This window comes from Engystomops pustulosus, chromosome 1 (genome assembly GCF_040894005.1).
Source record: "Engystomops pustulosus chromosome 1, aEngPut4.maternal, whole genome shotgun sequence".
Lineage (NCBI taxonomy): Eukaryota > Metazoa > Chordata > Amphibia > Anura > Leptodactylidae > Engystomops > Engystomops pustulosus.
Window position 1 is genome coordinate 192950457 of NC_092411.1, and position 10680 is coordinate 192961136.

Genomic DNA, 10680 nt, shown 5'->3' on the forward strand with positions numbered 1-10680 from the left:
TGTAATAAACACATGACAGATTGTCGGTCTGTACCTTCACATGCTGTTTTTTCAGATGGGTCTGAAAGAATTTCAGGGCTAAATAAATGGCTTTCAATTCTCTTTGATTTGAGGACAGAGTCCTGTCTGTGGAATTCCATTTGTCCTGAACCCAGAGATTGCCGAGGTGGGCCCTCCAACCTGAGGATGAGGCATCGGTTGTCAGGATCTGGGGTTGAACAAAACGTAAAGATCTGCCGGACGCCAAATTCTTCCTCAACCACCAACCGAGGCTGACTCTGGTCTGAGGAGTTAGTACAATCGGTTTGTCGAATCCTGCTGGAGATTTGTTCCAAACAGCCAGAATGTTGAGTTGTAGCTGTCTGAAATGTGCCTTTGCCCAAGGAACTGCTTCTATTATTGAAGTCATCAGACCCAGGACCCTCATGGCTGTTCTGACCGTTGTGCATCTTGTCTTGATAAGGTAGTGCACGGACTGCTTGATTTTCAAGATTCTCTCCTGAGGAAGATGAATAGTCATACTGCACGAGTCGAGAATATACCCCAGGAACTGAATTCTGGTTGTTGGAATAAGAAGGGATTTTTCCCAATTGATTAGGAAACCCAGTTGTTGTAGAAGATCGATTGTCATCTGAAGATGAAGTTTCAAGAGAGATTGATTCTCTGCTATGATCAGCCAGTCGTCCAAATAGGGCACGATCTGTATCCCCCGAAGTCTCAGTGCAGCCGCCAGAACTATGGTGGTCTTGGTGAAGACGCGAGGGGCTGATGTAATGCCGAATGGCAGACAGGTGAACTGGTAGTGAAGAGTTCTTGAATTGGTCACAATTGCTATTCTCAGATATTTTCTGTGACCTCTCCTGATGGGAATGTGGAGATAAGCATCGGCCAGGTCTATTTTGGCCATGTAGTTGCTTTGCTGTAGAATGGCGGTGGCCGATTTTATGGAGTCCATCTTGAATGCAATTTTGGTCAAGAATTTGTTTAGATAGCGGAGGTCTATAATTAATCTCCACCTGTTGTTTGGCTTTGGTACAGCAAATATTGCGGAGTACACTCCTTTTCCTCTTTCTGACAAAGGGACTTCTTCTAGAGCTCTTTTTTGGATAAATTCGTGCAACAAGGGAAGGATCTGAGATTTTTCGATTTTTGTACTCAAAAATCTTTCTGGCGGAATCTTGTCGAATTCCAAAGCGTAACCGTTTTTTACTGTGGACAGTACCCAAGCATCGGATGTGATGTCTGTCCATAAGTGAGCGAAGTCTGCCACCCTTGCACCTACTGGAGACAGACCTGGCATGGCGTCAGAAGTCAGGCTTCTCGTTTTTTTTACTGTGGAAGACAGTTCTGTCTTTAGACTTCTGAACTCCTCTACGTCGGTTACGAAATGCACGAAAAGGTCTTTCTGGTCTTGCTTTTCTAGGTGGAAAGCTCGGTTTTTTGGAGGTACTGGCTACTTGTGGAAAAGAGTTCCCCTTATCTTCACTAAGATTCTTCAACACCTCCTTCAGGTCTTTCCCAAACAAGGAAGATGGGTGGAAGGGAAGTGAACAGAAGTGATGTTTGGAGGCTACATCCCCTGTCCAGGGTTTTATCCACAGGGCACGACGTGCAGAGTTAGCCGTTAGCATGTTCTTAGATGCAAGTTTTAAAGAGTCAAGAGAAAAATCACACAGAAAATCGCCTGCAAGTTTAACAGAAGACAAATTTCTTCTCTAGGGACTCCATCCAAAATGTCCCGACCAATCTGGCTTAGCCATAATCTTAAGGCTCGTGCAACAGGCACAGTAGCAAGAGATGCCTTAGCCATGGCTGCTGAGAGTTGATAGCTTCTGCGGAGCATAGCGTCAGCTTTCCTGTCAAGAGGGTCTCTAAGTAAAGAAGATTCATCTGCAGGAAAAATAGATTTTTTAGATAGTTTAGCCACTGGGATATCAATCTTGGGAGGCAATTCCCATTCTTCAGATTCTTTAGGGTCGATTTTGTATACTGCTCGAAAACGAGACCCCAAATCAAATCTTTTTTCAGGCTTAGACCAACCCTGTTCAAAGAGGACTTTAAGATCAGGATGACTAGGCAATACTTTGGCTTTTTTTCTGGGAAAATAAAAAAGTGCATCTTGGTTAACAGAGTCGTTATGAGACTCATCTGTCTCCATTACACTTTTAACCGCCTTGATCAATTTAGAGGTTTTATCTTTGTGAAACAGAAAAAAATCCTCAGATACATCTGGCCCAGAACCTTCCGATTCAGGGCTATCCCCAGAAATTATCTGGGCTTCTGAGCAGCTACTAGAAGGCAAAGATATAGAAGATGATTGCCTATGATGTTTTCTATGTTTATGATGTCTTTTAGACTTCTTTTTCTTTGAACTCATCTCATCAAATACAGCAGACATTTTTTCCTTCATCCACTGAAAAAATACGTCTCCTCCTGAAGTCTGAGCAGGAGCTGCACAAGGGGCACAAACATCATCAGGGCAATCATCCGGTATAGGCTGCTCACAGCTAATACAGTCTCTATGATGAGACTTTCTCTTCCTTTTACCAAGGCTGGACATCTGTAACACAAACAACAAGTGTTAGGACATGCCAAATGAAGGAACAAGGGCACTCATGAAAGGAACAAACCTTAAGCTCAGACTGACTCTGCTGCCTGGCAGGTGCAGAGAGCATACCTGAACAGTACAGCCTTAAAACATTCCCAACAGGAAATGCAATGCACCTGGTCAGAGGCGACACCCGGGCTAACAACCAAATCCTTCTAACATAAGAAAAGGATGCAGGGGACGCGCTGAGCCCTAAGGTTAGCAAGAGCTTTGTTCACAACAATATAGAAACCACCTTACGGTACATTGTAGATGGTGGCTTCAGGAAGGGGGAGATGCAGCAATACAGCAGCTATACCCCAAAGTATTGAGTGCAACACAAATCTGACCTCCACTTCTCTGCTTATTCAAAAGCCGTACCTGAGAATACAGCGGTTCCCGCTTCCAATGGGAGACGCAGTAGGAGGGGAGTTTATCCAGAAACTCCGAAAATACTGGACTTCCGCCACCACGGGGGGAAGGACAGCCTCAGAATGTAGTTTCACCAAGATTGCCACTGGTAAGACATTTGCTTCTACCCTGCTGGACGTGCACCACAGCCCAGGCCTCAGGGGAGCAAGAGGATACTGGCAGTAAACCTAATTAGGACAGAAGAAAAAAACACGCCTCTTCCTTGACTCCTAGGATACTTATAGGGCAGTCGGTTAATTGATTTATTGTTAATTAACATTGTTATTGTGTTCTTCTGTCATAATTAGGACTACAGACTCTTACCCATCAGTGCTGCCTGTAGGACGAGAGGAAGCAGCTATTTCCCAATATTAACACAGCTGCTTACACTTCCAGTAATGAAGAAAAGCTAGATACCTATAACAACATGGCAATTTATTCAGAGAAACGGCACAACATATTGTTTTAGGAGTAAAAAACACTTTAGAATTGTTATTTCATGGAAAATACATGTATTTACAATCCAAAAGAGGAGAAATCCTGGAAAACCCCACAAGGGTAACGTAAAAATAAAATGGCTGGTCTTTGATTGGGCTGGAGATAATGGGGCACATTTACTAAGGGTCCGCAAGGCGCATTTTTGTCGGGTTTCCCGGGTATTTCCGATTTGCGCCACATTTAAGTGGGGTTTTTGGTGCACACGATCGGAATTTGGAGCAATCGTGCCAACTGGCATGCGACACAAATCGGGGGGTTGGCCGACGGACAACCGGACTGATTACGTATACAGAAATTTGGGATCTAGATGCAATACGTAAACCCTATCTAGGGCTGAACACACGCAAAAGAGCCTATATAATGAAGAAGAAGCATGTGTCATGTAGCCAAAAAACACAATTTTATTCAAATTACCAACATAAACATGGCACAAAACATCCAAAGAGCAAAAGATAAAAACATTTAAAAAGGGTGAAAAAAGTTACACCCATCAATGAAAAATCACCTGGAGCCTGACACCTGGTTTTGTCAGGTCCTCCAGGCCTGAGCCCCCCACAATGGCATCCCACAGACACACTGGCTGAAATAACAAATGCAAGGTGGCTGAGTGTGTGTGTGTATGCCCTGCGGTGAGGTAACCACACGCAGAGGACACAGCAGGGAGTGATGAAAATCTGTGCACTAGTCTGTGCACTAGTCACATGCCACCCATGGACAACCAATACCTAAGTGTTACCAGAGAGTGTGGGATGAGGGTGAAGGCTCAGGAAGGGTAGACCCACGCGTTCTGCCGCCAACCGCAGCTTCCTCAGGGATTCGGACTAAGCGCGGGATTTACAATTCAAATTGTGTCGCAAGACAATGCACTCACATACATTGGGAAGAAGAAGGTGCAATCTGCCTGTTTGTGTACGCATTTCCATTGTATGTGATTGATAACAAGCACCTGTTTCACATTGTTTTTGTGCAAAACACTAGGTACCCGTTTTCCATCATATGCGTTTCAATGGATACAGGTGGTCCCCTATTTAAGAACACCCGACTTACAGACGACCCCTAGTTACAAACGGACCTCTGGATTTTGGTAATTTACTGTACTTTAGGCCTAGGCTACAATAATCAGCTATGACAGTTATAAATGGTGTCTGTAATGAAGCTTAAGTGTTAATCCTGGTTCTTATGACAACCCAACATTTTTAAATACAATTGTGACAGAGACCAAAAAAATTCTGTCTGGGACTACAATTATAAAGCATACAGTTCCGACTTACATACAAATTCAACTTAAGAACAAACCTACAGACCCTATCTTGTATGTAACCCGGGGACTGCCTGTATAAATATGTATTTGAGCCCTGTCCAGCTCCAAATGGAATTGCTATGCAACTGAGACATGTGAATGTGAGGAAGAGGCAACAGGCACTATGGTGGTACATTTTTTATTTTTCCTACGCCTGCACTGGCTTCTGTGCGGTTTTCTGGGATTTATGAAAAACACCTTTACATTCTGACCCCTATTAAATTAGTGTGCCGTTTTACCCTTAAAGGGGTTTTCCCTTGAAACAAGTTAGGCCCTATCCACAGGATAGGACCTAACTTGCTGATCATTGAGTTTCAGTGATAAAACCCGCACAAATAGCTAGAACGAGGGGGTCCGATGTACCCCAGTTGGAACCCTTGTCGCTTCCCGAGATCAGCGGTGCAGCCCGCTGCGCATGGCTGGGCTGCCCCATTCAGAGTCCTGAATTAGTGCTCAGGATCAATGGAGAGTCCAAGAGGTTGCATCCCCACATAGTCCTGCAATGTCATTTCACTTTCATGAGATAAAAAGGAAAATGTCTATAAACTGCTATTTTGATTTTTCATTAGCAGCCCAGGAGGTGTAAATATAATAAAGTGCTAAAATGTACTTCCTTACTTCTAATCCAACACAGCTTTTTCCACCAACATCGGTCTCTACAAAGGATCAGCTGTTACATAATGGACTTGCTACAACCTAATATAAGTCAAATGCTGTAGTGGGAGTGCACTGTCTACGTAACATCACCTCTAAGCCTCTGTATACCAACAGAGACCGCAGTGGTGGACCAGAGCATTGGAGATAGGTAAGTATTGATTAATTTTTATTTTTACCTGAGCCAATATACATACAATACATGGACAACCTCTTTAAGCTGGCCATAGACCAGTAATATGCGGAAAGTCCTCTGTGCCTAAATACAGAAGTGTATCCCATAAATAGAAACCCCAACAACACCAAATTTCAAGAGCGTCATCTGATCTGCTATTTTAATATTGGGCATCACTGCAACATTTTTGCAAATCAACATTAACTATTGATCAACAGTATAAAGAACCACATTAGCTAAGATTAACCAATATTTACACACTGTAAGAGGCTGAAATTGGGCCAGAATTGTCACAGTGGTTGATGCTGGTGCCTGACTGACACACAGACTACTGAAGCAATTTAACACACAGCTAAGCTGGGATATATTTTTTCTGGAGAAGGCAAAGTGGTAAGTGGGATGACTGCTTTCACGTTTCAGGCCAGGGCTTACAAGCTGTATGTAAGTCCAGCAGTCAGATGAAGGGGGCTTTGTGGAAGTTCAGTGGAACACAAGATATGTGAACCAGAGCTGGCTCTTGCTGTATTGGAAAGCCTCAGGACAGAAAATGTGTGCCTAACCCAGTGGTGGTCAAAGTAAGGACTCTGCTAAATAACAAGGCCTGTGCTATATCATAGGGATAGTCTTATCTGCTTTTGTGCCGGTTGGAACTAGCCTTTTTTCCCCTTTCGCTAATTTGTTTAATGCCAAAAATAAAGACAACTGATTTTGTTCATCCAAAAACTGATTTCACCTTAAACCCCGCAATTGGTGGAGGTAGCGGGCTAGATTCCCCCTTAAAACACTGTATGTCCGGAGTTAAGGCTACTACTGACAAAAGATCTGACAGAATGGAGGACCTAGTAAAGCACTTGTGTTGGTCAACAGCAGCAGTCTCCGCAGGAGGCTAAAGTATATGTCAAATTGAAAGCTGAGATCCTGGCACGACTGGGTGTAGTTGTTACAGTCCAATTTCAGAGGAGGCACCACAAGAGGGACAAGATGCCAAGGTCTCATATGTTCATCCATCTGTACCTTGTCCAAAAATATCTACAGCCATTATCTAGCAAAAATGGTAAATTGTGTGGTGATGGGCCGTTATGTACATGTAATCCCCAAGCCAGTACAATACTGGGTTGCACAAGGTGCAGTCCAGAACTCTACTGCTGACCCAGCCTGGAGTAGCCCTGAAGGCCAAGAGTATACCAGAGACAACTGCCATTGCCCCCTCAATGCAGAGCCCTTGGATTTGTCAGTAGGAAGGCAGAGCTCTATGATTGCACATCCTGCATGCAGTGCTGTGCCGAGCACCCCCTGGAGAAGCGTGGGCGAAACGAGCATTGGGGAGTCTGAGAGGCAACCAGAGACCGCGTGATATGGGTAGGACACTTGTCTCTTACTTGTGAAACTTTATTCTTGGGTGCACATCTTATGTTTACCTTTGATACACATGGTTGTGCAAATTAACCCTTTCAGGACCTGGCCCTTTTTTGTTTTTTCATTTTCATTTTTTACTCCCCATGATCAAAAATCCATAACTTTTTTATTTTTCCATGTACAGAGCTGTGTGACGGCTTATTTTCTGCGTAACAAATTGCACTTCATAGAGATGGTATTGAATATTCCATGCCATGTACTAGGAAGCGGGAAAAAAATTCCAAATGCAGTGAAATTGGTAAAAAAACGCATTTGTGCCGTCTTCTTGTGGGCTTGGATCTTACGGATTTCACTGTGCGCCCCATATGACATGTCTACTTTATTCTTTGGGTCTGTGCGATTACGGGGATACCAAATTTGTATAGGATTTATAATGTTTTTATACATTTACAAAAATTAAAACCTCCTGTACAAAAATTTTTTTGGGGATTTTGCCATCTTCTGGCGCTATTAACTTTTTTATACTTAGTACTTTTTCAAAAAAATGGGGAATTGGTATAGAAAGAAATAAATATTGTGTCACACATCTAAAAGGTAATTGATATAAGACATGAGAAAAGAGATGTGCAAGAATGACACTAAGAATATTATTGAATACGACATAAAAACACACTTAAAAAACCCGGTGAAGGGTACAAACCACACAACAATCCCCAGTACAATATAGGTAAATAAACATCAAGGTAAGTAGTTAGACATTAAAGTGCACAGTATATATATCACAAGTTAATCCGGACCATGAAAAGATTAAATATACATAAATAGCTAGCATAAGAAATGGCGCATATATCAGGTCCAGAGCAAAATAAAGTGCAGTGCATAGAGGTACAAATTGCTACATTACCATAAATAAACGATCGGATCTGGGGAAGGATGAACGCCCCACGCGTATCGCCCGGCTTGCGGGCTTCGTCCGGATTAACTTGTGATATATATACTGTGCACTTTAATGTCTAACTACTTACCTTGATGTTTATTTACCTATATTGTACTGGGGATTGTTGTGTGGTTTGTACCCTTCACCGGGTTTTTTAAGTGTGTTTTTATGTCGTATTCAATAAAATTCTTAGTGTCATTCTTGCACATCTCTTTTCTCATGTCTTATATCAACTTTTTCATACTTTGGTGTACTGAGCTGTGGGTGGTGTCGTTTTTTTGCGGATTTTGATGACGTTTACAATGTTATCAATTTTAGGACTGTTCGTCCTTGTGATCACTTTTTATAGAATTTTTTAATTTTTTTAAATGACAAAAAAAAGTGCCATTTTCGACTTTGGGCGCGATTTTCCGTTACGGGATTAAACGCAGTGAAAAACCGTTATCATATTTTGATCGGGCATTTTCGGACGCGCCGATACCTAATGTGTTTATGATTTTTACTGTTTATTTATATTTATATCAGTTCTAGGGAAAGGGGGGTGATTTGAGTTTTTAGGGTTTTTTATTATAATTTTTTTTTTTAACTTTTTTTTTATTTTTAGTACTTTTCAGACTCCCTAGGGTACTTTAACCCTAGGTTGTCTGTACGATCCTATCATATACTGCCATACTACAGTATGGTAGTATATGGGGATTTCATACCTCCCAACATTTGTGAAAAGGAAAGAGGGATCCCCCTAAGCCACACCCCCAATCACTCCCTGGCCACGCCCCAAATTTTAGCCATATTAAAATAATAAAAATCATCTCAATAAAAAAAAAAAAAAATGATCCTCATTGGGATTTGAACCCAGAACCTGCAGTGTCCATGTACAATAATAACACAGCGCCTCAACCAACTGAGCTATAACCTCTGTGATTAACAAGGTGGAGAATTTTGGTAACTAAGAACTATGACTATATACTGCCTTGGTATATAGGGAGGGATCTTCTCAGATTATTGTAATTATTGAGACTATTATTATTATTATTGAGATGATTATTATTATTTTTACCATTATTAATAATCATCTCCATAATAATAAAAATAATAAAATTTATAATAATAATAATAGTCTCAATAATTACAATAATAACCTCTGAGAAGATCCCTCTCTATATATCAGTGCATTAGTCTGTGTCACAGTGTAAATGGCAGATAACACTTCTTAGTTACCAGAAATCCTCAGCTCTGTATCACTGGGCTCATAGCTCAGTTAGTTAAGCTCCTGTCTATGGTGCACAAGGTCTCAGGTTCGAATCTCAGCCTGGCCAAAACTTTATTTAATTTAATTATATAAAGAGCTTGTGTCTGGGGAAGCCCTGGAGACCATATATGGACAGATACTGATCTGACCTGATGACGTGGTCCCTGCTCTCTCCACTAAGCCGACACTTCTCTGAAAAGGATTCCCTCCCGATGTCTGCTCTGGGGAACCCTAGGAGATGCAGTGACCATATATGGACAGATGCTGATCTGACCTGATGACGTGGTCCCTGCTCTCTCCGCTAAGCCCGACACTTCTCTGAAAAGGATTCCCTCCCGATGTCTGCTCTGGGGAACCCTAGGAGATGCAGTGACCATATATGGACAGATGCTGATCTGAAGCTGATGACGTGGTCCCTGCTCTCTCCGCTAAGCCCGACACTTCTCTGAAAAGGATTCCCTCCCGATGTCTGTAGAAGCCATTCTGTACTGTGAGTTCAGACTTTCAAAGTATTTACTATGCGGACACAGCGGGACCTGGGGGGAGAATCCGTGACAATCTCATAGCTGCCCGTGACGCGGGGCAGAGGTACGAAAAACGGGAAAGTCCTGTCAAAATCGGGACGGTTGGGAGCTATGGGATTTTACTACTCATACATTACAATGTGCTGATAGCACATTGTAATGCATGGGATAACCCGAAGTAGCCTCGGGTCTTCGTGAGACCCGAGGTTACCATGGCGACGGATCGCCGCTCCCCGATGACGTCACAGGGAGCGGCGATCCTCGAAAAGAGCACCGTTCGCGGATGTTACCGGTAAGCCTTTGCTGCAATATGCAGCAAAGACTTACCGGCTATGGAGAGGGCTCACGCGCTGAGCCCTCTCCATGCACCCGCGGCCGACCCGTGATGTGCTATTACGTCACGGGTCGTGAACGGGTTAAGCATTAATGTGCCATCTAAGGGAATGAGCAATATACCCTTCAATGTGGTCATGTGGTTTTGTCCTGTCTGACTTATTGTTTGTCATAGTTGAAAGTAGTTGGGAAAGATGGTCAGGACAGGGATTTCTTATTACCTTACCTGTTTCCTTACCTTAGTAAAGGAGACCTGGAAGAGTTAAGTCACACCTTACAAAAGTGTTATTAACCCCTTAACGCTCTGTGCCGTAGCCGTAGGTATAAGGGATGTATGAAGAGGGCTCACGGGCTGAGTCCTCTTCATACAAAGGTGGGGGTTTTTGCATATTGCACAAAACCCCCACCGCTAATAACCGCAATAACGGGCGCCGCCATCTTTTTTTCGATCTCCGCGCCCCCGAACGTCATTGGGGGGCGGCGATCGGTTGCCATGGTAGCCTCAGGTCTTCATTTGACCCTTCATCTGCAGATTCGTTACAATGAGCCAGTGGCTCATTGTAACGAATGTGCTGCAAAAATGCCATATATTGCAATACAGAAGTATTGCAGTATATGGTAGCAGCGATCTGACCATTTGGGGTTAATGTACCCTA